This window comes from Solanum dulcamara, chromosome 2 (genome assembly GCF_947179165.1).
Source record: "Solanum dulcamara chromosome 2, daSolDulc1.2, whole genome shotgun sequence".
Taxonomy (NCBI): Eukaryota; Viridiplantae; Streptophyta; class Magnoliopsida; order Solanales; family Solanaceae; genus Solanum; species Solanum dulcamara.
This window is the reverse complement of record NC_077238.1, coordinates 43,599,041-43,606,361: the sequence shown is the minus strand read 5'-3', so window position 1 is coordinate 43,606,361 and position 7,321 is coordinate 43,599,041. Positions and strand designations below refer to the sequence as shown.

The window sequence follows — 7,321 nt, the reverse complement described above, 5'->3', positions numbered from 1 at the left end:
ACGAATAGGAACTTCCTTGGAACCATAAAAAAATCATATATTTGTTTCATAAAGACCATGCCAAAAGAAAGATTAGCTTTTCATACTTATGTAAAAACATGCCAAGAGAAAGAATAAGCTTTACACACTTATGCCAAAAGAAGGAAACATTAGCTTTACATACCTCTTACGGATTACTCTTAAAACGTTCACCTCATCATCTCTTGAACCTATTTAACATGAAAATAATTCTAAGGTTAGTGACCTTCAACTTTCCAGCTTGTAATTCTACCACCAATTACCCATAGGAACCAATCCCTTATCCATTCCCTTAGACTTTACTAGTTCCGAAGTTAGCGGAAATCGGGCAACATCTCCCCTACAACTTGCCCTATCCAAATTTCTGTTTTAACCTCCAAACCTTAGAAATCAACCAAAAACAACAATTAGCAGCATATATACAAGTAAACCACTTCAACATTACACAACACAAACTCAAAAGAACTCGCTTAAAACTACGATACCAAAACAGGGTTTTTAATCTCTATTTTATAAAACCTTTAACCACACGAATCGGGGTATCATGTGACTGCAACCAGCAGCATATACAGTCATATTCAGTCATATACTGACCCCTCGTTCTTCGAGGGGCTTTGTTTTATGCCCGTAGGTACAGATGTTCAGTTGGAGATCCGCCAGCTTAGGGTTTCCGCTCAGCGATACTGGGAGCGCTCCACTATTCCGGAGCCTAACCTTTGATACTAGTCATGTAATATGTATGTATTTAATTGTCCAGGGGTACGGTAGGGGCCCTGTCCAGCCATATGTTGCTGTTACTATTCTTAGAGGTCTGTAGACATATATATATATGGGTTGTTTATAAGTTTGTCTCGACTATGCCTATACGATAGGTTGTAAATGTTTTTATGTTATAGCAACCTCGTCGGCTTGCGTGCCCTTTCATGATATAATGCGAATGAAAGAGGCTACCTGTACATGAAAAAGTTTTCAACTATTAAGGCTTTTGGGTATAGTGTCACATCACATACGGTTCAACTTAGGTGTAGCTGATAGATACGCATAGGGGGGATTTAGGTTGGACCCCAGTCGCGGCCTATGGGGTTGGGTTGTGACAGAAGTGGTATCAGAGTAGTTCGTCCTTGGAATGTCTACAGACCGTGTCTAGTAGAGTCTTGTTTATCGGTGTGTTGTGCACCACATCTATAAATAGGAGGCTACAGGACATTTAGGATGTTACTTTCTTTTATATCTAGAATCGTACGATAGAGTTGAGTCGTAGGAAATGAAATTACTCATACTAACTTATGATTTCAGCAGAAAGACAATATCGATAGAAGAAAGTAACTGACGATATTGAAAGTTACAAAGCACGCAGGTAAGCAAAGGCATGAAGGACCTATGTCAGGTAAGGCATTGCAATACGATTGATATATAAAGCTGAAAAATGAAAGGAAAAGTATACAGGAAAGTACAATAGGTGCAGTTCGAGTGGACATATGAGGTAAGTCCATTTTCATACTGCTAATTGTGGGCGGCCTATGTGGCTGTGATATGAGATGATATGACTATATATGTGTGCCCTGTGAGGTATTGTTGGTATTTTCTGCGTGCAGGTGTGGAGATACTAAGAAATACAGAGGAAACTCTGTCTAAATTTTTCTAGAAATATAAAAGAGAATGAGATGCAGGGCTGTAGTATGTCTTGAAAGGCTGTAGTATGTCTTGAAAGGTTATGCTCACAATAATGATGAGATTTGACTAAACGAGTATGGCTGACCTTAAAAAATGAGTTAATTGCTGAATTAATGGCAATAAAAACTAGGAGGTCGATATGGGTATAGTAGAATGAAGTCGGGAAGGACCTATAGGCCAAAGAAGACGACTTAGAGAAGACTAATCGATCGGGATAAAACAATATAGTAAGGCATCTCCTGAATTGATACATAGGGATAAACTATGACAAGTTATAGTTGAAACATTTGCAGAACAACTATTGCATTATGAGGTTATTAGAAGAATAAGTGGTATCCACCAGAATCAGGCTAGTGTTATAATGAAGCTCAAAACACGGATCATCAAAGTATAAGTACTCTCGAGTGGAGAGTTTGAACCGATCATGGGCACGAGCCAATTACTGATTGGGATGAATGGAATATGACTTTGAATGCACTACTACATTACGGATGTTACTCGAGTACCAACCGCCAGATGAGATTTTATATGATATATTGCGAATACCAAAGAACCCTATGGTTGTTCTAGGAGTTCTTATAAGAACAATCAAACGTATGGACGATCTAACAGAAGATGTGGACATAGTGCAGTATGTTAAAAATGTTGGAGTAGAATCATTCGCGTGTGAATAGCTGAAAATAAACAGAGGATGACATGGGTACACCCTAAAAGGGGGGAAGTGGACAAGAGAAGTACAAGTGTAAGAGAAAATCAACTGACGCTATCGTATATAAATGGGAACGCTTAAACTTCAAACGAGATATAAGGGATGGACGCAATTATACCCGCACTACTGCACCGGATTCCATCAAAACTCTGAAGTTAAGCGTGCTTGGGTGAGAGTAGCACTAGGATGGGTGACCCCCTGGGAAGTGCAAAAGGGAATGAAACCAGTATGACAAAAAGAGATTGTAAGTGCGTATTAGTGCAATGTCACATATGGAATAGAGTAAGCCAAGAGCAAAAATCATTATGACTAAAATGGAACGCACTTCATGCAAATAGCACAAGAATAGTTGTGCCGCCTACGAACATTGGCATATTAAGAGTAAGGTCAAGGGATTACTCGATAAAAAGAAGTCGGTAATAGCAGTGTGATGGCCACATTTAGAATAGATTAAGGAAAAGTGTAAGATAGTTTGAGGCAGAACTAGTAAGATATAATTGATATTAAGGGAAGAAGCCATAGTGGAGCCCTGACCTCGACTGAAGGAGGTAAGCCGCTAGTATAGCGATGCTAAGGCATTTTTTGAATTTCTCTAAGTACCTACACACATTTGTGTAAGAATTACAACATAATGTTTGGTAGTAAAACTGGAAAGAAGATCTGAGTAAAAGAGCAAGATAGCATACCTAAGGTGTTACAAGTTGAATTAAGAGGAATTGTATAATAGCTTAAACGAAGTGGAGCATCAGAGGATTGATAGCTTGTTATGGGGGATGGGAATCCTGACTCAAAAATAGAAGGCAATTAAGGTAGGTTATAGTCCAAGCTGACCTCACACTCCACGGAAGTATAAGTTTATATGGGTTATGATGGATAAAGCTGCCTATGAGTGGGACCTACTGTCCGATTTGAAGCAATACATTAAGTTTTCACAGATCAATACTCCGCAAGTATATAAACGACCCTCCCAGAATATTTTCTGGGGAGGAGGTCTATGTAATAGGGAGTTATCCTACGAGGGGCAACTTATTGCCATCCTGGATCGGCAGATTAAAAGGGGTGCGAACTAAGGACGTAGCTTTTGTCAAGGTGCCGTGGTGGAATAAGAATCATGAAGAAATAACTTGGGAAACTGAAGAGGACATAAAACACAGGTATCCGTACCTATTTCCAAATGTCTACGGGTAAACCACTCCTGGAACTCATATATTAATTACTTGGATGAAAATGTATGTTATTGCAATAGAAGGGAATCTCCCTACAGTTTGTATAAAGTCTTAAGGGAAGTTTTATTCAACATTCAGGGATGAATGTTCTAAAGGGGGGAACGATGTTACACCTCCACACTCTTGAGCTCGGAATGTCTCTTAAGTTCTTTTGACATTATCATGTGATCTGGATAAGCTACGACACTATCAAACGACTTTAAGGAAAGACAAATGTAATACCCCATAGTAGAGAAGGTTGAAAATAGAGTCATAAGAATCCGGAAGAAATTGGAGGCCAAGTAATGGGTCGTAGGACTCGATTTACCTACGTAAGATACTAACTTAGAAGTCTTACATACTTGAGCTACTTGAGGACATACCAAGCTTACGTAGCACAGATTACATAGGCTCTTAAAATAAGACGAGATTATGAACCCACGAGGAAAGGGAAAAGATGACACGTGGCAGCCAATAGAGGAGCGACACATGGCATCACCTCAAGCAAGCAGGTGACCCACCTACTTAGGGTCAAGTAGGTGACCCACCTACTTGGAGGTGGGTCCCATAAGGACACATGGCAGCCTAGGGGTAAGGCATGGATCCATGGACCAATAGGGGCTGGACACGTATCACCCTATGAGGATGACATGTGTCACCTCCTAGGACAACATATATACATGTATATCATGTCTTAAGTTCAGTTCCTGCACTTGAACTTCAGCAAACAAAAAGAAAAGCAAACCCTAGTATAAGAGAGAAAAACGTGACGGCTTGGAGGAAAAAAATAGGTAAGTCCCGATTTCACTCCATAAATTAATTAGCTAAGGTATTATTCTATCAATAGGAGGTGTTTAATAACGTAACTTACCTATTTGGGGCAGCACAAACGAGTAACAACCAGCCACAACATTTCAGCCGCGTCAAGGAGGTTCCGAAGTTAATTTTCAGCAAGTTTGGGAAGACATATGATAAGCTATGGCTTGATTCTCTTCTCCCACGTTTTGTCAAGGATTTGGAAATTTTATGAGGGTTTGAATAATGTGAAGTTAGGTTTTGGACCAGCACCAAACAGACAGCAAACAGTCCACACAGTTTCAGCGCGACTAGAGAAGTTCGGAGGCAAGTTTTGGCGAGTTTTGGCTAATTTCGGGTAAGGTAAGACTTCTCCTTTAAATTTGGACTTTATTAGTTTTTTATGTAGGGTATTATATACATTTTGTACTTCTTTAACTATAAAAAAGGTCGTGGAAATGCTCGACAATAGAAACAGTCGAAAGTGAAGTCCTCGTAGTTAAATTGTAGTCAAAATGGGGTGTTGTGCGTGTGGGGTGATGCTTCAGGTGTTTGGTGATTTGTTGCAGGGACTAAATGTATTTTAAAAGGGGTTTGGGTGCTTATGGTTTCATCCACACGACCCCTCATTTCGTATAATTAAAGGTTTTGCGAAACAAAGACTAGAAACCCTATTTTGGTATTACAATTTTCAGCAAGTCGAGTGGAGTTTATATTGTGTAATGTTGCCATGTTTTACTTGTATATGAGCTGAATATTGTTGTTGTTGGTTGTCTGTAGTAATTATGTATCTAATTGGAAATTCGGATAGGGCACATTATAGGGGAGGTGCTGTCCGATTTTCGTTAACGCCTTAACTAGTTAAGGAACTAGTCGAGAAGGCGAGCAAGGGAATGGGGTTTATGAATACTCTTAAGTAATGTAAGACGCTGAAAGGTCTAAAGAGGTTTATGTTGGTATTGATTTCATTTTACCTAGGTTCACAGGACGACAAGGCGACCGGGACAAAGACTAACCCATAACAGGTATGTGAAGCTTTCTTTTGGCATGCTTTTGGAATAAGTATGTAAAGCTTATTCCTTCTCTTGGCATGTTTTTGGCATAAGTAGGTAAAGCTATTCTTCTTTATTTTGGCATGTCTTAGATATAAGTTATGAATGGTTTGTATATGGAACTTGGGGAAAGTTCCATTCGTAAAGCTCTGAGTATAGTCCATAATTCTTATCCACTTCGTAATGGTAGAACTCCTGTAATAGTTGAGCTATTGCCTTTTTAAGGCTTCTATAGGATAAAAGGTAATATATGTAAAGCCTATTGACTCGTGTTCACTTCTAAATGCTAAGGCCCTTAAGGTAGCTGAGCTATCACCCTTAAGACTTCTATACAGGAAATAGTAACTGGATGCATGGGAAGCATGAACTATAACTCCTATTCATTTCTTAATATCAAAGTTCTTGAAGTAGTTGAACTGCTACCCTCGAGTCCCTATATGATGAATATTAATTGAATTCATGAGCTCCTATGCCTAAGAACTCTATAATGACAAGTGTCTCTGATTGCATAAGTCGTTTGGTATTACCTTAATAAAAGCCTAGGACTCTTGAGACTCTGTCAATGTGGCCCCTAATGGAAGTTAGAGGATACGTAAGACGATGATAGTTTTGATCCTCAAACGATAGTCCATGACGATTATTGTAACGAATCTCAGATGATGAATTAATTGCATATGGTTCCTCGTTACTTTACTCATTTAGGCTGTTAATACGTCACTCACCACGTCCCATGAAGGGCTGGGCAGGATAAACTCACTGTGTCCCATGAACGACCGGGCATGATAAATTCACCCCATCCCATAAAGGGCCGGGCATGATATATGATGAAATGATTATTTGCCACGTCCCATGAAGGGCCAGGCATGATAAATTTACTGCATCCCATAAAGTGTCGGGCATGATAAATTCACCGCGTCCCATGAAGGGCCGAGCATGATAAATTCACCGAGTCCCATAAAGGGCCGGGCATGATAAATTCACCGCATCCCATGAAGGGTCGGGTATGATATATGATGCAATGATCATTCATCGCATCCCATGAAGGGCCGGGCATGATAAATAATGAAATGACATCTTCATTGAGTCCCTCACTAAAGGGTCGAATACAGTCTGTAGGCATGCATGTGGAAATATAGTGACACACTTGTAGCACCAAGTTCCATAGCAGGCCAGGTATGGTATGTAAGGAAGGTATACATGCCCTCATGTCATAAGATGCAGGTAGGGAAATTTGTTAACTGTTATATTTGTTTCCTGCATCCCTACTTCAGTTGTCAGCTCAGTTATGTATTATTATGCTTTATATACTCAGTACATATATCGTACTGACCCCTCATTCTTCGGGGGGCTGCATTTTATGCCCGCAGGTACAGATGTTCAGTTGGAGATCCGCCAGCTTAGGGTTTCCACTCAGCGATACTGGGAGCGCTCCACTGTTTCGGAGCCTAACTTTTGATACTAGTCATGTAATATATATGTATTTAATTGTCTAGGGGTACGGTGGGGGCCCTGTCCTGCCATATGTTGATGTTATTATTCTTAGAGGTCTGTAGACATATGTATATATGGGTTGTTTATAAGTTTGTCTCGACTGTGCCTATACGGCAGGTTGTAAATGTTTTTATGTTATGGCAGCCTCGTCGGCTTGCATTCCCTTTTATGATATGATGCAAATGAAAGAGGCTACCTGTACATAAAAAAGTTTTCAACTATTGATGCTTTTGGGTATAGTGTCACATCACACACGGTTCAACTTAGGTGTAGCTGATAGATACGCATAAGGGGGGATTTAGGTTGGACCCCAGTCGCAGCCTATAGGGTTGGGTCGTGACAATTTCTCCCTATCTCGACACCTGTATGCAGGAAAT

General features: G+C 40.0%; 1 pseudogene; it reads left to right on the top strand.

The window, feature by feature from the left end:
- The first annotated feature begins 2,505 nt into the window (after positions 1-2,505).
- LOC129881237 (5S ribosomal RNA) lies at positions 2,506-2,627 on the top strand (annotated as a pseudogene).
- The last annotated feature ends 4,694 nt before the right edge of the window (positions 2,628-7,321 follow it).